The 23,103-nt window shown below is 36.9% G+C and overlaps 1 protein-coding gene across 1 annotated transcript in view; it reads right to left on the minus strand.

Annotated features, from left to right (window-relative positions):
• The window catches only part of LOC131692808 (Krueppel-like factor 12), a 585,807-nt gene that overhangs the window by 275,039 nt on the left and 287,665 nt on the right, over positions 1 to 23,103 (minus strand). The gene's annotated exons all lie outside the window — the stretch shown is intronic.

Consider the following 23,103-nt stretch of genomic DNA (forward strand, 5'->3'; position numbering starts at 1 on the left):
CAACATAGACAAACCGTCCTTATCAGGACGAAGGCAAAATGGAAAAAGAATTTAATTAGAAAGTTTCTTTTATTAACTAGTATTAAGTTTGCGCTTGGTAATTCTGTACTTTTACCAGTGAATCATGAGAAAATGTTTTTCTAATCTACAAACTCGAAGGTTTTTGCAAATCCTTCCAAGAAAATCATAGAATGTGGCAACTCTACTACTAAGCGAAAGCTACACCAAAACGAATGATGAAAATATTTTCATTTATCGAACAAAAGGACGGCCTTCCATCTGCATTGTAAAGTCTATAAATAGGAACACCTTGATGCGAAGCGTACTCATTCGGTGTGAGCTGCGAAAGGGGAAATATGTATGTACGCAGTAAAAACAATCGTCGGTAAGGTTTTAATTGTTTTAAAAGATTCCCGTCTTGTATCAACATAGCTATCTACAAACCGTCCTTATTAGGACGAATGTAAAATGGAAAAAGAATTTAATTAGAAAGTTTCTTTTATTAACTAGTATTAAGTTTGCGCTTGGTAATTCTGTACTTTTACCAGTGAATCATGAGAAAATGTTTTTCTAATCTACAAACTCGAAGGTTTTTGCAAATCCTTCCAAGAAAATCAGTGAATGTCGCAACTCTGACACTAAGCGAAAGCTACACCAAAACGAATGATGAAAAGATGGGTTGGTGATGTATATGACATAACAGGGGTGTCGTGACCACACTTCGAAGTTATTTCAAATCTTGCAAAGCATAAATTGACATAATTTCAATGATTGTTCCTTTATGAATGAAATGACAAATTTTCAGGTCAACGCGGCAATAACTTTGCAATTTATAGAACAATTTTATATTTTTAGTTATCATATATTAACTGTCATCTCTTCCAAACAACTTAACCCTCTGCTGCCAACCCCGTGGTTTTGCAGGGTTAAGGAGAATCATTGTAAAATGTCCAATACATGATTTTATGTTGTTACCTCCACTAAAAACACTTCAGAACACTCCCACCTGTCATACATGCACATTGTCTGCTTGTTGAAATCATTATATGAAATTATTGACCTGTATTCAATGCGGAGAACTCGTTAATAAAATTGTTTTGCTGAATATACTAACGAACGGGATCCCCAGGAAAATTTCGCTGAGCCCGGTGAATCGAACTTAATGCGTAAAATTTAGCCATTTGAAAGAGATACAAGCAGAATTTTAAGAATATGATCATCGCGGTTATGTCCCGGACATTACCCGCTCCTAGGTTTTTGCTAAGTGTGTTCATTTTTGTACGAAAAAGATTCCGATGGTTGTTTCGAGAGATTTTAACATTGATATTTCAAAGGAAGAAAATTGTTCATTTCATGAATGAATGTCTCAACCAGCTTAGAATCCAGCGCATCCCCTATCAACGCAGACGCCAACAATAAAGGTTCTTTTCAAAACCACCATAATTATTATAAAGAATAACTTGAAACAATCCCACATATTTCATTGAGTATCATTCGATTTGAATTACAAGTCAAACGAGTAGTCACGACACTCCGGTTATGTCCTAGACATTACCCACCCATCTTTTTTTTTGGTTAAATATTTCAAGAGATCAGTGTTTTTTTAGGTGTCCAGATTTTGTCGCGAAGAAGCTTGAACTGCATTACATCACCACCGGCCAAATTTTTTATGCCACGTAATAGGTTAGACTTAAAATTTATTTATTTTACATATACTTATTGCTATAATAGTTTAACAGTTCAAGAACCCAATTAGATCCGATGATCGAGTCAAAAGTAATCAATTGTAACTTCCTATAAGATTTGAATAGCAAATTACATTTACAATAAAGGCAGCAATTTTCAATGCTAAACTAGCAAAATCGACGGAAGTTTCCTGCTATTACAATTCGGTCCTAAAATGTATCCCATCTCAAACAAAACCGACTCAAACCTTCCCGATCTCCCCCTCACAGTCACAAAAGGCCGAACAGCTAAGACATGGGTAGTGAACTTTTCTTTAATTTCGCGAGCTTGTTAAGCCCCTCATTATATCGTTGTCCGTTCTCGCACGCCACATGTAATAACAAAAATCCAAAGTCGGACATCGAAGCGGGGCTACACATGTGATATCGCGATCGCAATCGCGTCATGTGAACCAATCTCGCGATATCCCACGATGCGCACCGACGGACGCCCCGGCATGATGGGTCACACAGAATGCATACGGAGTGAAGACCATTAAATTGGGCGTAAAATCGATTTGATGCTATCGCCTTGCGGTCGTTTTTTCTTGCCTTAGTTCCGCGAGCCCACCGCTGCTGGTGGTGGACCCCAGAAACACCCGGTGGAATCGATTGGCCGCACTCAACTAGCCGGCTGATTGTTGGTGGCCCCGTTCGTAAATTGCCTGTGGTACCGGTCATACACCGACACATGTGAGTGACGTGTGGTGGGAGTCCCTCGGAGCGACAATTTGCCGGAGACTGTGTGGGACATACACTGCTGAAACGTTTTGATTGACAATCAGACAGAGGCAGGGATGGGACTGGGTTTCCCGCTCAGGAAATTTTTTGATTAGTCCAGGATGTAAATAATACAATGTTTTTCCTTAGTGCATATTCCAGAGCAATCGAAATAATCAATAATTTAAGGAACGTAAACGTGCCCTTATGGTGTTAGGTACGTTTGAACTCGGAATAATGCAGTGTAATGCATATTATTAAAGTCCCGTACAAACCAGTTAAAGAGTATCCAATTCAATAAAATTATGAAAAGGACAGAGCCGCGAAGCGCACAGGGGAATCAATCTATAGAAATTGGACAATAGGTACATATTTGAGGCCTTGCATGTTGTTTTAGAACCTGAGTTTCTTCGGAAACATTATTCGCTATACGTATTTTAATTGTATATTGGTTTGATAATTGTTTTATGTCACAGAAATGGATATTTAAGATATTTTGTAACTCATTCAGGGCAGTAAACATGTCTGAAAATATTAGAATTGTGTCACTTTAATCCAACGATTTTTTTTGATTAATAAATAAAATAATTTCTTCCGAAAAATAATTATTATTCTCATTAGTGCGAGTGTCTCTACAAATGTGCATTTAATTTTTTTGTGTTGCTACTTCTATTATTTTTGCTGTCGTCGCAGCTATAGAACCTCATCGCTTACGGGACATCGTAAGTTAGAAGTCGTTTAGTGTGTTCACAAGTAGTGTTTCTAATTATGGACTTAGAGTCAGCCCGGTGCATTGGTCAAGTGCTGTGGTTCTGAAGAGACGAAGTCGAAACGCAAACCACGGACCCGAAAATGACTTTTTGCTATACAGGCACGCCTTCCACGTGGATTGTTTAAAGCCTGCCCATACATTGTCCTGTTTTTTAATCCTTCTGGCCATATTGCAAACATAAGCAACTTGACGAACACGTAATTAGACTTAGAGTTTCTGGAAAGCGCCTCAAGCTGGTCTACTGTAACCAGTCCTTTAGTGTCCGTGAATTTTGGTCGTATATTACCAGAAATATCCAAGAAATCAGTTAGTCGAAGACATCTGCGGTTTGCGTCTATATTTTCGTTTCAATCTGTTCTCTACTTGGTCCTGCTTGCGGCGAAATGTGACGTTTTGAGTTGATCCTAAGAGCGCTGAAGTATCTGTTTTTGGGGAGCATACTGATTCTAGGAAAACGCAAAATAGAATACAATGTTGAAATCTATCAGCACTTTTACGACATTTCGATTCAAAAATTTCTAATGGAAACGATTTTTATATTGCGTACTTGAACGTAACATTTCATTGAGGAAGGATTTTTCTCGCGAAAACAGGTTCCCTTAATTCATTCAAAAGAGCCACGTTTTCAAGAGAAACCAAAAGTGAGGTTATATACAGCGCTGCGGAATCATTCGAAATTGTTTGCTTTTTAGAGTAAATACTACGATTAACTCACCTGTTCGTTATTCAAGAACTGTAAATTTCATTTATCCGCAGCTGACCGCAAGATCCGAGTCGCTTTTCTGAAGTATTTTCTCCCCATTTCAATAGACAATTTTTTTCTCCTGTCAGAAAAGCACACGCAACTGACACAACAGAGGGTAAATATGTTGTTATAGAAACCTATTTAAAACAGAGTATTTTTTCAAGATGAAGGAAAGGATAGGTGTATACATTTGTCACTTTGGATTGTATTCAGCTTTTTATGCGCCATATTGGTGATCAGTTTTATATTGTTCGTATATTCGAGCTGTCATGTTTGGCGTTATTTAAACAAACATGCAACGTATTGGACTAACATAGGATGGCTTCTTTTGACTGGGCGAAACGGGCATAAACGACTACAGTGAAGACTAGAAAAACTCAAGAAAGAGAACTGCGGAGACTCCATTTTGGATCGATTGGATTCGCGTTTAGCTGTCAAAAAACGAATCCAATCGAACATTGCCTATCCTTATAACATTGGACGTGTTGCCATACAATGCCGGGGCATACGTTGCCAAAAATGCTGTTTTTCTCTCCGCAGTTCTCTTACCAGAATATTTCTAGTGAAGACCCGTTTTTGTCAACCCATTGGCGAATTTTAGGCTGATAAAACGGAGACATTGATAAAATCGGGACATATATTTTTCTTTCTTTTTAAGCAACCGAAGTTCTTAAAATATTCTTCTTTGGTCCCTTAATATCGCCTCACAACCTTTCCCGATTATTTAGCTTAAACTTCCCTTAAGGGGGTCTGACATTGCAAAATTTAAAAAAATGGAATTTTTTTGCCTTTCGGATCTCAAAGCTAAGAAAGGATTTACTCGAATTAAACTTGGTTCGTCTGCTGGAGCTCATCAAACTACCAACTATTAATTTTCCTATGAAGCTGATTGAATCCGGTCAAAAAGCTGGTAAAATCGGGGCTAGATAAAATTGGAAGCTGATAAAATCGGGTGCTAATAAAATCGGGTCTTCACTGTATTGTCAAAATAAGGGCTTTTAACCTACTATGAACAGGATGATGTTGATCACCATTATGCCACGCAAAAAGCTGCAATGATTTATGCTTGAATACTAATGTATGGTACTTGACTTGCGGAACGTAAATACCAACGATACCAATCAACTAAACTGAAGCTTGTTAAATTATTTCCATTTTTGCCTTACCTCGATACTTAGTCAGGTTCTAACTCTATGTTCTGTAAAATCAAAGAAAACCACAGCAGTTAGGATTAGAAGCAGACTCAGCAAAAATTAAATAGGCCAGGCTCGCGAATTGTTTATATCAAACAATCGAGACAAAGCTAATGAGCGCAATACTTCACATGTTTATGTTAAGCTTCTTCAGTTCTTATACAGCGCAAATTCGTTAGTTGGGTCACGACTGCGCCCCAACTAGCGAATCGTATCCGTTAATTGGGGCAACTGACAGCTGACAAAAATTACCCAAGGGAAACGCTGATTTTTTTTATTTCTTTCATAAAAAATAAACAGAAATGTTTTACAATTCACAAAAGTTGGCTGTTTCCTTCCAGTTTAAAGTTGTTTTTTTTGTGACAAAGTATGTCATTAGTGTTCTTTTTGCCATCAATTATTTTTTGATAAATTCCTTCACATAAAACAGGAAATGGATACACCGTTGGGAAAAAGCCGATAAAGCACAAACATACTACGTTGTTACTAGCTAAAAAAGATTGGATAATGTGATTGAATACATCAGAGATGACCTTCAAACTAATTGATGTTGAATGGAAGAAGCGAAATATTTAACACATTTATTTCACTAAAGTCATTCCGAAATATGAATTCAAAAAATAAAATTCCATTGAATTTCAAAGTATGATTTTTTCTGGATTGCCACAGAAATCAACCAATGAACCCTTTGAAATCAATGACATTCAAACGTCAATCAGTTTTTGACTTTCAGTTTTGACATAAGAGTGTCTTTTAGTTGGGGCATGCCCCAACTAGCGAACACCCAACTAACCAACAGCCCAACTAGTGAACACCCAACTAACGAATTTGCGCTGTAGTATGTAGGTACTAGCCCGGGGACAACTTGACAGCTCCCATAGGGGATGATGGGGTAAAACGCACCCCCTAAGGAAATATGATCATAACTAAGCTATAGAACATCAATTGGGAGAATTTAATTAATGATATCGTGTAGTTTTGTTTTCTAACGAGATTTCACAAAAGTGTGCCATTAAATAGCCTTAGGTTATGCAATTGGTAAGTTTTCAGAACGATTTTTCTGTTTTCAATTAAAAACCAACAAAATCAGAAAAGAGAGCATTTTGCCCCCGATGGAGCAGAGATATAAATTTAGCAAAAAGTGAATTATTTAGGATATTTTTCATATGTAGTGCGACAGAATAATAAACAACGGTATAAATAGAACTGGAATGCTCTAAAATAATAGTAAAACAGTATTTATAAGAGCGTAAAATCCTTGTTGCACGACCCACAATAATTACATGAGAAGAGCACGTTTTTGTTTTTTGTCTATTTCTCGAGCAGCTATTAATGTACAGTTATCAAACTTTGACAGTGTATGTTGACTATGGCGGACTTCTGACTGGTGTTACCTTTTTCTAGAAATTTTCAGCTGTTTTCGATATAATCAAGAGGTGCATTTTGCCCCAGGGGTGCGTTTTACCCCATCTTCCCCTATATTGAACACATAAGCAAATTTTGTGGTGATTTGGTGATATCATGGCGGCTCGAATGGAGCAAAATTTGAAAAAGGCGCATATCATTTATTATTTTCCATATCTGAAACAAATAAACAATTTAAGCATTTCTATCATCAAAATTTATTTCGATGTTCAAGTTAGAAACTATTGTTATTCCACCATACCTAAACAGAAACATAGATTCCATTTTGAGTTTAAAAAATCCAAAATAAAATAAATCGATTTTCGGAAATACAAGATGTGTTTTTGGTTGACAAAATGAAGGCAATGACAAAATATATTTATTCATTCGCTTTAATAAACCGAAGCTGATAAACTAGACAACATTAATCCGTAGACATCACCCTATAATCCTGGCTGGCTGACGAAATCGGGTCGAAAATCTGACAAAATTAGGGGCTGATAAAAACGGGTTTTCACTGTATTGGGATTTCCGTAAATCCTCTGCATCGAATCAACTTCTCTACAGGCATGAAATTCTCCGGTAGATAACGTTCCGTTAGATAGGAGCCGAGTAAAATGCCAGAATAATTCTGAAGAGATTCGTACCAAAACCATCACAATATCTTCTGAACAGAATTACTGCAAAAGTCGAACAAAACTCTGGCAGGAGTCGAACAAAATTGTACATTCCTGACAGTATTCTTGCTGAAACCGAGCACTAGCGGTTTGCTGCCAGAATTCTGATAAAAGCACGCACGTTCTATTTAAAACCAATTTTGCTAAATGTGTAGAAAATCTTGCATATATTGTTTATTTTCACGATCAAAATACTAGAATTGTTGACGTTCTTAATGAACTTGAAACAAGATGTCGTAGGTTCACAAATTGTTAAGCTTGGTGATTTACTTTTACTGGCCAAAATGTTTTTCATTTACATTTATCGAGAAAAAAGCACCAATGTAACTTTACTGACGGTTTCCAGTTAGGGACAAATTTATTCTCTAATATTAGTTTCTTTATCCACATTTTGGAATACGCTTTTTCTAAATATTGTTCTAGCCGCATTGACGGCGTTCATAACACACGTAACGAAACACGCTTTTCACTTGGAACTGTTTCGTTTCGTTTTTTTATTCATTTCGTTTATTTGATAGGCACAAATGCGTTAGCTTGGCGGTGTCAAATTCATTTGTTTTTACATTTTGGATATTTGAAAACTAGGAGGTTGTTGAAATATTTTTTTTGAAAGAGAAAAATTTTACAGCTATCTTAAGACTAGAAATAAGATTCTATATACAAGAGAGGGGGCAAAAGATTTTTTTTATGAAAAATTTTAAAACAAGGAATTCAATAGTAATAGTTTTTTAGGAAATATTTACAGTTATCTTAAAACTAACAATATAGTTTGGTACACAAAAGGGGGAACAAATATTTATGAAAAATTTCACAGGTGTTTTAAAACTAGGGATACAATTCTATTTAGAAGATGGGGGACAATAGTTTTAACAAAGAGGTAAAATTACAACTATCTTGAAACTAGGAATACGGAATACAAATTTAAACTTTTTTAGCGGAGACTTATGCTTGGTCAAGATATTCAGAGGGGGGCTGTAGAAGCAGTTGTATCAAGGACAGGGGAGAGAAAGCGTAGATGGTGACCTCGTTTCGTTGTTCGTGGTACTCGTGCAGAGAAGGCATACTAGCGCCACCATCAAATCGGTGGTACATATGTGAAACACGCACTATCTGTCAAGTTGTCCCTGGGTTAGTAAGTACACACAATTTGGTTTTTCTATAAAATTATAGACTATTTTTGTTGCTTTAAGGTTGCACAGAGAATGCGCAAAATTCGCAAACGAAAAAAGCAGTTTTTTTCCACACCGTATGTCAGATCTTCATAAAAATCAATCAGCAGTACTGTAACAACATCCTACATACGCTGATTGATTTTTATGAAGATCTGACATACGGTGTGGAAAAAACTGCTTTTTTCGTTTGCGAATTTTGCGCATTCTCTGTGCAACCTTAAATGACCATTAATATTTTAGTACCATGAATCAGCCAATAAATAAACTACGTAAATTTCTGATTTCAGTAAGGTTTTATAAAAATTTATCATACAGGAATAATGCTCACTATCTGGATCACCAAATGAAATAAACATGATTGGCATCTTTACATAGAAAATTTATCTAGGAGCTATATGCTTGAGGTGGATGTTTTGCATTTGAACTGTCAAATTGGTGGAAGTTTTTCAAAAGTTAATGTATACATCACATTTAAAAAAATGATATCCGTATAAAAAACGTTGAAAGAATACTAATTACTTTCAAGATGGCAAAATACTTACAATATACCCTCCCACACATTCCATTGTGTTGTTTTTTTGGTTCAGTGTATTCTTACCGATTAGTTGTTTACATCAATCGCTCCAATTATTTTTAATTTTAAACGAGATTTGTGAAGTTTTTATCGTTGTTTATTGTATTAATCGAATGAGAATTTTGTTTTTACCGTTGTTATTGTACAGTTCAAAAGTGTCTCCTGTTTGTTTATGTGTTGCGAAAACACCAGCGAAGAACGAAATCAAGTGAACTTCTGTCACTTAACCAACAAAACTTTTCACCGAACGCAGCGCCATCTATATTTCATTGTTCGCATTCTTAGATAGTCACGCATTATGGCAAGTGCATGCATGAAAACCGTCAAATCGGACGACGACTTTATCAAATGCATGAGCTTTTACAAAAATGTGGTGCATTGCAATATGGGAAACAATTTAACAAGCCGTTTTTGAAAAAAAAAAAAAAAGAAAAGTTTCAACAGCTACTCCATTCCGGCCAAACTCCGGTACCTCCCGACCACCTTAGAAACGTCGTCACGAGAATGGCCCTGATCCGAGCAATATTCTTGTTGGCGGTCGAAAGCTAGTCGATAATAGCAACATTGTTACGATTCCACCTCCCGTACCCTTTGTTCTAGCTGTATCTTTCCCACTTTCATCTCAGCGTTAGCAAGAAGACTGTCAAAAAATGTCCAAAGAAGGACTAAATTGTAACGAGGAGATAAAGGTTATTCCGCTTGTTAAAAAAGGCATAGACGTCCGTAGTTTGAACTTCATATCCTTCAAAGCTGGAGTTCACCTAAAGTACCGTGACGCAGCTCGTAACCGTGACATATGGCCGCATGTTCAGGAAATTTGAGGACAGTCGAACCCAGAACATTTGGAGCTCACCGACTGATTTTCTTCCGCCTTCAAGTGAAACATGTCTCTAATGCAACCTTGCCCTTCAATGGTCTTGCAGAGGACTCCGCAACGATTGGCAATGCCACTATTCCAAGCTACACTGCCATTGTGAAGAAGTGTCGATGCTGATCGCATACTGGAGCGCAACGCTGTTGGTACTATGGAAGCCCGCAATCCCTCCGCTACAGTCGAGTCCTTGTCGCCAGCGTTCAGCAGTAGTCCGGGTCCTGAATGTGTGGGTGGAGATGGGGTTTTCCAAGCCGCCTTTCTCGGCAAGTATTATACAAATTGTATCGATACAACGGTTAAGCCGATTCACGCTTCTAGCTCACCGTCCGACTCTCGCCATAAGCTACTACCGTCCCGTTCCTGCTCTCTGCATCGCGCCATTGGCCATACTGAGACGCACCGCACACTAAGGAAGCTCTGGATCCCCTCGCCACAGTCGAGCAATTGCAGCCAGCGATCATCAGTCGTCCCGGTCTTGTGTGAGGATGGGTGAAAGGGTCTTTAAACCAGTTACAAATGGCAAGTATTCATCTGATCCGAACACTGCAAGCGCTGTTGCATTCTTCGCTTCCAGCAATTTACCTTTTACTCCGACATCTTGTGACCAGATGTCAACCATGTATCTCGCTAACGACGATCGTCGTTTTCTGTGTCGCAACGCAGTTGATTTGGGATGCCTCGAATCCCTCACCACCGTCAGTTGCTCCGGTGCTGTTTGCGGGATTGATGAAAGAACCTGCCAACGCGCTCACCATGTTGGTGGCTGAAATTTATTAACGGACAGCTATTTGTTCGCAACTAAGGGCTGCTGTTATGATGTCATCGCCTTGACCGAGACGTGACTCGACAACTATACTTTGTCTCACCATGTGTTTGGTTCTACATTCGATGTCTACCGCTGTGACCGCAACGCCCTTAACTGCCAAAAGACATCAGGTGGTGGTGTGCTTATCGCCGTTCGCCATGGTATAAAAGCCCAGTGGGCGAGCTCCGAGCAAGTGTGGATATCAGTGAAACTTGCCGATCTCAATTTGTTGCTGTGCGTTGTGTATTTTCCACCTAACAGAATTCGTGATTCCAGCCTAATCGATGTACATCTATTGTTTGTTCCTTTCATCATCTCGATCGCCGCTCCGTCTGATGATATTATTATACTGGGCGACTTCAACTTACCTGGTTTGACGTGGTGCCAGGCAAGTAATGGATTTCTACGATTGGATATTTAAAAATCTTCGCTTATAAACAATGCCAGTTGTGTTCTGGACAGCTACAGCAGCGCAACTCTTCGGCAAATTGATAATGTCATCAACCAGAATGGACTTCCATTGAACCTCTGCTTTGTAAGTGGCCGGGACTACACCCCGACTGCTTTAGTGCAGCATGTGCGTCTTCATCATCTACTACATTTTGTACTCGCTGGTAACTTTGGAGTGGACTTTGAAGACGTATCTAGCTCTATCGTCTACGATTTTAAAAACGCTGACTACGACAGCACGCTGTTGGATATAAACTTAGTCGTTCAAAAACTGCCAAACGAGCTGCATTTAAAAAATTCTCAAAGCATAAGACACTTGCATTACGAAACCACAACTCAACCACGAATACAAGCAACAAAGCAGACCCGGTAATCAGAACTCCTTTTCTTGTCGGACATCACGCATAACTGTGGGTTTGCTCAGAAACACAAATAGTGTTTTCGTTTATTGGAGCTAGTGTCAACCCGATGCTAACTTAGTTCTGTCACTAAGTTGGTGTCAAAATCTGATGAGACGAAATCGAAACACAAACACATAACTAATTTAATACGTTTAATAGTTAAACATCTGGCTTTTCTCCGCATAGTATAATATTCGGATGCCCGCTCGTAATTTATTACATATATGATTACAAAACGATTTGAACTTTTCCCACGTAAGCGCTCCCATCCCAACATCATTAGCACCGGTGTAGGTCAAACCTATAGTACACCGAGGTTAGGTGTACATGCAGCTACTCCCGGTTGGCCAACGTGAATGCGCACTCGCATTTCACCACCTCCTGAGAACCGGCAGCAGTGTAGGTACTCAATGCAGGCCTCGTGACAACCACCACAGGCGGTCAGACAGACCGCAAAAGTGATCATGTCCGCTTCCACTGCTGTACGCATCGATTGCAAGGAAGGGGTCGTATCTGTGCTCACTTATTTTACTGCCCAAAGCTGGAAGCTGATTTTTAGTTTTTGTAGCCCTGTCTCGTAGCCCAGGCGGCAAGGCGCGATAATGATTTCTATAATTAACCTCGCCGATCGCTGTCGATGCTCTTCGATTTGGTACAGCCCAGCGGGCCTCGCCTTTCGCGAAGTCGCATAATGGCTTCTCGTTGCCGGTGGCCGACCAGTCAGTAATCTACTTTTGCCACTGTGTATAATTAAAGAGCATTTAGCTCTTTTTTCTGATTAATTTAATTAATCGTACAGAGGAGCAGCCATCGGTACGCGATACAAATCTGAGAAATGTGCATCGGCGGCTAATGATCGCGTTTTCGTTTTGTTGCCCCGCTGGGCCGCCGGGTGTTCCAGCGTTTTGCGACAGGCTCTAGTTTTTCGCTCAAAATCGACGAAACCGCGCAAATATTTGTGAGCGGTTGCGATTTAGTAAATAGACTGGTTGCTATATTATCAGCATCAGCTAAGTGTTCGATATCGTAAGGGAAGGGTGATTGATAGTTTACAGCGCATTTTGAAAAAATAGTTATTTGTCAAAATGAGAGTTATTTCATCGAGCTACATCTTACTCATATCAGAAACTTATTGCTGATCCGCTCGGGATACCTGTTATTGTTCAAAGTTCTTCCTATCCAGCGTGTACAATTAAAAGCGTTTTTCTTGTGTCATGTAAAATCAACCAAGACAAAATAAACCTTGGTCCTCTATTCACGCGGTTTCAAAAAATCGATTGCTTTTTTAATTTCACTCTTTTTGTATATGAGAATACACCACAGAAAGGATTTCGGTTGTTGCATTTGATTTGGAATCCATACTGACTCCATTCAGAAATCCGACCCGGTTCCGGAATGAGTTTAACTGGGTGGGATCCAAAATGTACACCGTGGTTTATATTTAAACACATTTTTTCGAAAGTAGTGTATTTCTAGCTACCGAATATGACTTTCCATAAAAGTATTGGTCCGATTTCAATATTTTTTTACATTATTCAGTAAACATCCCGTTTTAATTTTTCGAGCGTGAATTGCAAAAAAATATTTTGTTTAATTTCTATAGTCCCTATTATGTTAAAAAATTATGTCAAAATTTAAAACAAATTACAGATTGTTGTATAAATTTCACAAATCACAAAATAAATAAATCTCTCCAGAAACCTTAGTCAACGTAACTATGACAATGAAAAATAGAAATATTCTGATTACAGATGACCCAGCTGGCTACAAAAAAAAACTCGCCAAAAAACTGATGTACTTGACCCCACTCTACTCTACGTGGCACTTTAGTTCAGCTCAATTTTGGACCTCGAGAGTGGAGGACCCTCTTAATCCATTTTTTTTAATTTTAAGTGTAAATATTGTAATGAAATAAACATTTTATTACTGCCTCCTATTGTAGCTACCCCACATCGCTTTTATTCGTGTGCTCTTCGACATCGCTCCGCTCAGTCGGGCCTAAACTGCTTTATAGCCCCAACGTTTGAGTAAACCGGGCAAACTAGTAGATCACAGGCTTTTTTGCGAGAGGCTGCCACTTCGCAGGTCGGGGGCCACCTCATCCAGCGGATCCTCAGCGGCTTTGCGTCGCTTCGGTTCATAGGCCTCGGTATTGCAGCCAAGCCGCATCACACTGGTTTTGCCGTACACAATAGGACAACGTAGTAACCAAAAATGGTTCCGTTGGTGTAAATACATTGTGCAAATTATAGTTTTTATCGTTTGGCCGTATCAGAAATGATAAATCTGATAAAACTTTCATCTGGGTTAATGGATTCCCGAAATATAATAACGAATTGAATATGTGTTACGAGTTAAATGAACACCTTCTGGGTATTGTCATGATAGCATAAATAGACATCACTGAACATTTTCTTATTACTATATGTACACTATGAAAACCGTTGCCAGCTTATACACCTCGATACACTCAGCATTCGGAGGGACTGCTCTCGAGCCCTGTTCGTCTCGGACTTACTCTCTGCCAGAGTGGATTGCCCTACAATCCTCGGACGTCTGGATCTTCAAGCCCGCGTTCGAGCTCTACGTAATAACTCCCTTCTGCGAGTTCCGTTCAGGAGAACCAACTATGGTTGCCAGAGCGCTGTAATCGGACTCCAACGAATTTTTAACAGTGTGGCGACGGCCTTCGACTTCAACCGGACGCGGAATGCTATAAAAGCGAAAATGTTGTCAATTTTAAAATGTAATTAGTTTAAGCAACCACCATTGGGGCCAAGGTGCTTGTTGGTGAAGGTAATAAACATAAACATAAACCCAGCAAAAAAACTAAAACATAATACCATTGATTCTTCCCGATTATTTCGAAATCTGTTACCTCGAATGTCATTGCTTCGAATAGGTTTGCTTCGAATGCTTTCTATAGGGGAGAGTGAGGACACTTCTCATAATTTATACATCAAAAATTACCACAATATAAAAAGAAAATGAAATATTTGGTCGATTATGATGTTTTAAAAACAAATTTAATGTACAACATTTGGTTTGGAAAAGTTGTACAATTTTTTAGAAAATATGTGATTATATCCATCTCGAACATCTTTTTACAATTTTTTAAACGGTTGTATGAGATCGACGAACATTTTATTATAAGAATATTTTCAAGTACGATTACTTATTAAGGGCTTTTGCCTAGAAAAAAGCGTTTTTCGAATAAAAAGTTTCGAAACACCTACAAAAAAAATAAATTTTGTTCACCTCATATAATAGGCATCTTTGTTCCCTGTAACACTGGGAACACTTGATCTCTACCATTAGCTCTCTCAAACATTTTCGAAATGTATAGGAATAGAAAAAAAATTTCATAAAAAGCCTGGCACTATTTGTTGAACTAAAATGGTTTTTAGTGAACAAATTATGGTATAAGTTACTGAAGGTTGGAAAGCCAGTTAAACAGCACTGATTTACCGCAAATACTTGTCTTGACTTTCTACTGTGATTAAAGTTTGTCGTGTATCTAATAAGGTAGTCTAATTAATTAATTTGCCAGGACAGGTGATTAGCTGAACATTCGTGTCTATTAGTCATAGTGGGCTTTGTTTCTTTAGCTCTAGTAGTCAGGGGATCAAGTTACCACACGTTTTTACAAAAATCTCGTTTTGCATTTATTTTCAAATTTGTTCATATTACTGACAGGGCATAGTATTCGGATTTACATATTATTCATAGCTCTTACAATTCAAATTGACCACAAAATGGCGAATTTAGCAATTTAAATTTTTATTTCATTGAAAAGTGATTAGAAATAAACGAAAGTGGGATCAAGTGTGCCCACTCTTCTCTACACTGAGCGGCTTAGCCGTTTAATCTAGATTTTTGAATGTTTAGAAAACGAGATGTTCGAAAAGTGGTGGATTTCCAACATTAGATTAAGCTATCATCTATATACATTTGACGTATTTTACATCAGCAGTTTGAAAGATATACGGGTTGAAGGTGGCAGCTTTTCATATCAGTCACCCTGTTTATTTTACTCAGTATCTTTTTGTACCGAGCATTTTTTAGTCCAAAACTTTTAACGAAAATTTGACTTAATTTGCAATATTTAGGTGATACTGAACTAGGAAACAAGAGTTAACAAATGCAATCTCGCTCGTTTTATTTATATTATTTATATAATTTATTTAATTTACAAAATTATTATTTTTATTTTTGATTTATTAACTTATTTTATTAACTTTATTTATTTTATTTAGTTAATTTATTCTATTTATTTTATTTATATTATATAGTAATTTGTTTTGTTATTTTATTTTTTTTTTTCATTTCATATATGCTATGCCCTGTTACATATTTAACCTATTCACGAGTATGTGTGCGCATTACGCGGTGAGTTTTTCCACAGCGAATGGTCTATGCAGCAATATTTTCGCTCTCCCAATCATCGATCCAGCAAAGAGTGTAAACAAATGGTATTTTTATATTGAACCCTATTGAATTGATATTCGATGGTCATTAGAACACGGCAAAAAGCACTCATTTTTGAAATCTCAAAGGCCTACTCTTTCATATAGCGACAAATGTCAAAGTAATCTCAAATAACAAATTTCACATCATTTGGCTAATTTCAGACCCCCGCCCACTTCGCTTGAAGTTTTTAACATTGATACTATGGGAAACAGTGAGAAAAAATATAGTAAATGCTGTAACTTTTGAAGCAGAACTTGGAAAATTGTAATTTATACTTTTTTTAATGAAAAAATTAATTTTAATGAAAGTGTCTTCGTCTCGCAAAAAATAGAGGAAGCTGGAATTTTTAGAAATGTTGTCAAAAAAACTCCTTCTTAATAAACATTCTGTTCTTTGCTGCAAATCAAGGTTTTTGCAGATTTCTAATGTGAAAAAATCTCAGAAATCCAACGGGACCCTTGCGACCCTTGTCAGAATACGAGAAGTGATTCTAGGGCATTTTGTCATTCAATATTCTTAAATCAATTTTTATTAAAAGTAGAACGTACAAAACTCTCAGGAACAAAATGGAAATAGATTCGATGCTGAAAAAATTCAGAAAAAACAGATTTTTTTGAAATTAGAAACCAAATCAAATGCCCCAATACCCCAACTTCCCGTATTTTCTAAAATGAAGCATTTACCATGTAATTCCCGAACATTTTTACACTGCAAATGGTAAATTAAATAATAATTGACTGCTAAATGGAGTTATGTGCTATTTGGTCGGTGTTAAGTCAAACCGGACTAACTGATAAAATATTGATTTCGAGAAAAACGAGTTTAAAGTTTGAATCGCAGCATTCTTTACATTATGATTGGAAAATAATTTTTGCCATAATTCTTGTTTATTGTTACATCATGGTGTTCCTAAAACCGTTATTAACAAAAAATGACCATAAATTTGGCGTACGGCATTCGAAAGATACAGTTTCCAAGCATCTTCTCAGTGAATTTCAAAATGATCCATCGAGAGGTTCGAGCGATATGGTGACATGGAGATTTCATAAGGCTACCAGCAAACACCCACGGGTTTGGTCCTATCTTTATAAACAAAAAAAATATTTGACTACTTATTTGGTACTTGGGATTCGAAAGATATAGTACTCAAGTATATACCCTGCAAGTTTGAAAATATTTCATTGACAGAATCGAAAGTTACAACGGTTTGGATGTGGTATGCGGTCATAGATGGGTTTTCTACCAGACTTCAAGCGTGAATCCATGTTTGTCCATTGACTATTTAGATCGTTTATACGTGTCGGTTTTTAAAGGAAGATCTTACCATTTCATTACACAAATATAATGTACAAAAGGTGATATTTATATGGTGCACTGAAAAAATAGGAAAATAGGGTTGTCTACCAAACGTTAAATATTATGTGCAAATTAAAAAAAATAATAAAAGTTGGAATGTTTACTTCAAAAGGCCATATCTCGATGAATATAAAATAGAGTTGTCTACATCAATAAATAGACAATATAATTGATCTCAACTATATGTATTATCATTATTTAGTGTAGGGTAAGGTGTGGCAAATCTGACCTAGTAAATGGTTTTGGCCGTAAAATGCTCATTTTACATCGGATCAAGTCGTTTTATATACCAAATTAAAGGTTTGACTCCTGGGCAACTTCCTATATATAGCATTTTATTTAGATCTTGGGAATATCTTGAGATACAAGCGTTTTACAAAAATGTCCATTTTTGCTGTTTTCAAAAATGGTGGGGTAAACCGGACCCCCTATGTTTTTGGTTCATTTAGTTCAGAAAAATAAAGAAGAAAAGAGAAAATAAAGAAAATGGAGTTCAATGTCAATCTTGGAATGCTAAAATCACGAGCAGTAGCACGTAATGATATTCCCATTTGCATCGGAGCAATTGCTCGACGAATACTATAATCATCACGTTTTTGTATCTATCGTTTGTAATTATGAACACTTTTGCATAAAAATAATAAATGACAACAATAAAAATATATTTGAATTTGATAAATAAAAATTTTCTTAGCAAAAAAGCGGTCGGATTTACCCCAATATTTAGAGGTCGGATTTGCCCCACCGCGTCATTTTTCATTACGATGCAATTAAAAAAATATGAAAAAGGTTGAACTAAATTCAACTATGCACTTTGTACCACTTAAATCAAAGAATTTAAATCCACTTACATTTATTATGCAATCACTTTAACAATCAGAAATATTCTGTAGTCAATGATGCTCAAAAGTCAAATCAAAAGTTGTAAAAACACACTTTTTGTCGTATGAGCATCTCAATGTAGACTAATAAAATGCTGTCATACCACCATTATGATTATTTTCGATGCTCTACACGACAACATTGATATTAGTTCGCGTAGTGCTTCTGATTTTCGGTAACAGAGGGGGGTCGGGTTTACCCAACGGTCGGATTTGCCCCACCTTACCCTATATTTTTGTATATGATTTGATTTAACACCGACCATTTAATGATTAAATATTAAATCGAGATGAAATGTCAAAAAAATCGAATGTATCTGAATTTTACTGATGGTAAATGTTCTTCTATTTTGTTCCCTAAAATTTTTTACGTTCAATAAGGCACTTTTAATAAAATTTGATTGAAGAATATTAGAGATATTTGCTCGAGAAAATGTTTAAATTTAATATGAATGATAAAATACCCTACAAACTGCAACTTCTCGTATTCTGAAAAATATCGCAAAAGTTCCATTTGATTTCTGAGACTTGCTCATTAGAAAAATAGCAAAATATGTATGATTTGCAGCAAAGAGCAGAATGGTTAATAAGACTAAGGAACAAAATACTCCGAAACTATAGCTTTACCTATTTTTTGGGAAACGAAGACACTTCCATTAAGGGGTTATATATGTTGAAATGCGGGAAAAAATGGAAAAGTTTGAATTTTTATAAAGGTATTTTTACGAAATACTTGTTATACGTTTAGCCTAGTACAATGTCCAATTTGCAAAGTGCACTTGAGAAAATAAAAATATATTATTAATTGTCGAAGCTATAGCAATTTCCGCAAATCGCGTTTTTTTCAAAGAGGTTTGCCGTGACTACGATTCCAGTCCAACAGCTCAACAGAAACCATCAAGCTAAAAAAAATCATTAGTATATGTACCGGTGGTGTCCTTAAACGATTGATTGAAAAATTTCTTCTTTTTGGAAACAGGGACGATTTTTCCAAAAAAAATCACTATTTTCACCTGAAATTTTTTTAAAAAAAATCATAACAATAATATGAAAATTTTGACGAAAAATGGAATCGTTCAAGGACACGGCAGTTAAATTACGAACAAGTCAAAAAAAATGTTTTGAGATCGGTTGAAAACTTTTCCGGCAATCGTAGTCACCGCAATGATACTTTTGGGAAACATGATTTCGAGATAATCGCGTTTAAAGTTTCAAGTATAAGCAACACCTCCATAAGAGAGCAAGATGAAAAATGCTATAACTTTGCGTCCACTGCTCCGAACTCTATAAAAATTTGAGATAACATTCTTAAGAACCTGAGCTTTACGATAGAGGAATAAAAATAATTTCGATTTTTTGCCGACCTCAACATATATAACTCCTTAAAATGACAAAAAAAATCTTTAAATTAAAGTATGAAATGCTATTTTTGAGTGCTACTTCAAAAGTTATTGTATTTTACATATTTTTCTTCGTATTTTGCATAGTACCAAAACTTCAAATGAAGTGGGCGGGGGTCTAAAATTATCCAAATGATGTGAAATTTGGCATATGAGTTTACTTTGATATTTGTCACAATTTGAAAGACCATCGATATAAAAAAAATTGCGATGCCCTAATGTTCACTCAACAGGACGGTGGACTACAGTGGAATGGCATGGCATGGCAAAGCCAGTGCACTTCTTCATCTGCATAACCGTATTAAACGGGATCCTGAATATTTTACGCAGAGTTGATATTACTGCAAAACCAAAAAATGATCTGATGGTCTAAATGCGATCATCAGTCTACTTTCTACCTCTACCGCGGTCAGACCTACATTCGAGCGAAGCAAACAACAGCCCTCATTTTTTATGTTTTTATTTTGTTATTCAACATTTGAAAAGTATTTGTGTAACAATTTAGTTTGAGTAACTTAATTAAGGGTACTATTTATTTATATGTTTTTACGAGCGATATATTTCTATGTGTTGGTAGGGGTTCGTTAGAAGCAGTTTTTGGTTGTTTCTCCCAACAATGAATTTAAATAACTTAGCTTTGTTCTTGAAAGATTCATTTTGAAAAAGCATCAATTCATTAAAATTTACTATAAATCAATGCGAAAATTGGTGCCTGAATCTTTAAAGAATAATCCGAAGCTACTAATACTTAGATACGCCCGTTTAAATATATAGATAAATGGACTCATAATCCTATATGTCACTGTGTTAGGTCCGGTAGTCTGTGGATATACCTTATTAAGAACCTATCCCTGACGCAAATGATCATTTAATGACATTCCTAGGTGAAAAAAAAAATACATTTGAGCTACGTATCTTCCGCCATCGAGTGCGGCATTTCACCTGCAATTCGGCATCTATCCCAATTGTAGGGGAGAGATGCCGCACGACGATATTTTACTCTGACATTATGGATGATGATGCACATAATCAATAAAATTTTCGTGAATTAATAATAAGGATCATTTTACATCTCCAGTGTTGTAATTCTTCGAAAGACAAACTCACAATATCATATTTGCGTTCAAAAGTGACCCTATATACGAGATGTAGAGAGTGCGGCAGGGGAAACTATACTGCTGCTTAACGCCAGTCATTTAGTAATTGGTCTCTTGCCCAAGTCGAAAGTTTTAGTTTGATGGCACCAGAGCCGGCGGAAAGCGTGGGTAGTATGGGTAGTACTACCCGCTCGAAAATAACTGAGTGGGTAATTACCCACTCGAAATTTTGAACCATTTCAAAAAATTTAGATGTGCAACGCATGTATCTTGCACTACACACATTTGAAAACATCGATGTACCACAATTCCATTTGCATAAACGAACGTGATTTAATGTACTGTAAGCGTGCGCATTGCAAAAAGAGAAAAAATCCTTACTAATGGACCCCTCACCCTATGCTTTCTACCCACACGGGCGTAAAGTGTTTCGCCGCCCCTGGATGGCACAGGTAGATATGCTTAGAAATGGCTCTGGTCCAACAAACATGTTTGATGAACCACGCCTGACTAATTCGTCGGCCACTTCGGCGATTCCGTTGGTGGCCTGGTACCCAGAATATCATCGCTTTATTCCGAGTTGCCAGTTGTTGTAAAGATGTGATGCACTCCAAAAACAGTTTGGAGTAGCATTTCGACGACCATAATGCCAACTGTGCTACTTGACTCCCCAAGAAGATTTTTGTATGTCCGCAGTTTCGTTTCCTACAGACCTCCGAGCAGATGTATATTGTATTAGAATGGGGCAAAATGATCGTTTTTTCAGAACAGCATTTGGGGTCTCAAATAACTGTGCAAAATTTGGGGTCGATTGGTTTTGACCTGGCGTAGCGCATTGCGTTTGAAATTAGTATGAGAAAACCTAACATTTTGCATTTTCAATTCTTACTGCAGTATGCTAACAGTTAGATAGAAATGTAGTCCTGGATATGCTGAACAACTTTGTCGAAGGATGTTTGGTGTTAGAATGTCTCTAAAACAAGTTAAAGCTGTTCAAAGTTCGATAGATCGGATTAAATGCCAAAAACTTTTTTTTTCCAGCACTGCGGGTGTTCCAATGATATTGTTTTGATATGTGCGTTCATTAATAAAATTAACGCGAGTTAATAATAAGGATTTTTTTTACATCTCCAGCGTTGCAATTCTTCGAAAGACAATCTCACAATATCATAGTACCGTATAAAAGTGACCCCATATTACCAAATTAAGCTAATGCATGCATACTAGTTTGCATGTAAATCAGGCGCTCAGGAATGAAATTTTGGGTTTTGGGTCGTGGTCTGATTTATCCGGTTTATCTTATTGTAAATTTACTTGTTCGAGTCGAATTCGAACTGAAGTAATTATTCCTCTCAGACAATTCATTTGTACCAAACATATCTGAGCCCCAGTTTCTAGTTGTTCCGAAAACACTGAACAAACAAAACGAGTACATCAACAAATATTTATAGCATTCCATTCTGTACTTTTAAACAAACTGTTTGTTTTTATATTTGCGATTGCAGGCCATTAGAAAAATAGAAAAATTGATCTAAATTCCATATGTGAGGAAGTCATAAATCTTCATTGAAATTACCTAATTCAGTCCTCAAACGAAATAAACGCAGTATTATGCGATTAATTGTTCATGTGAGAAAGCTTAGAAAAAACAATGATAGTGTAATTTTTAAAATGCGTGCATGATACATTATAAATTGAGTAGACAATGGAATTTCAGTTTCCAAAAAGTTTATCGCCTTACAATAGTATTTCTGTATTGATTTTGTTGGTTATTTTTGGCAAATTTGAGACTAAAAGAAACGAAAGCAATGAAATTGAAAGACGGATAGTTTTAAAACTTAGAACGGAAAACTAGGACTAGGCAGGCTCATATGGACATGATCGAAAGGAAATGCGGAGAATTATTTGCCTTCTGCTAAAGTAGGAGTTGGGCGTTGCACCCAAGTCTACCGCATGGTCTATGGTAGAACATCACTCATCATCATGTTTTACCGCAGACGCCTGCAAAAAATTCTTCACAAATCCTCGCCTAGAACGACCATGCGATCATTCTTCTCCCTTTCTGCTAGCATCAAGCCGTGACGTATGCATTCAATCGACACCAAGCTATCAGTGCCGCACCGATCCTACTTAGCAGAAGGCAAAGAATTCTTCACATTTCCTTTCGATCATGTCCATATGAGCCTGCCTAGTCCTAGTTTTCCGTTCTAAGTTTATAACTGATTCGCTCTAAAATACCTATCCGTCTTTCAATTTTATTGCTTTCGTTTCTCTTAGTCTCAAATTTGCCGAAAATAATCAACAAAATCGATACAGTAGAACCTTGCGGCAATTAAAACATAGTAACATTACAATAGTATTGTTCCGGAATCTTTAAACGATTCCCAT

The sequence above is a fragment of the Topomyia yanbarensis genome, chromosome 3 (genome assembly GCF_030247195.1).
Source record: "Topomyia yanbarensis strain Yona2022 chromosome 3, ASM3024719v1, whole genome shotgun sequence".
In the NCBI taxonomy this organism is placed as follows: Eukaryota; Metazoa; Arthropoda; class Insecta; order Diptera; family Culicidae; genus Topomyia; species Topomyia yanbarensis.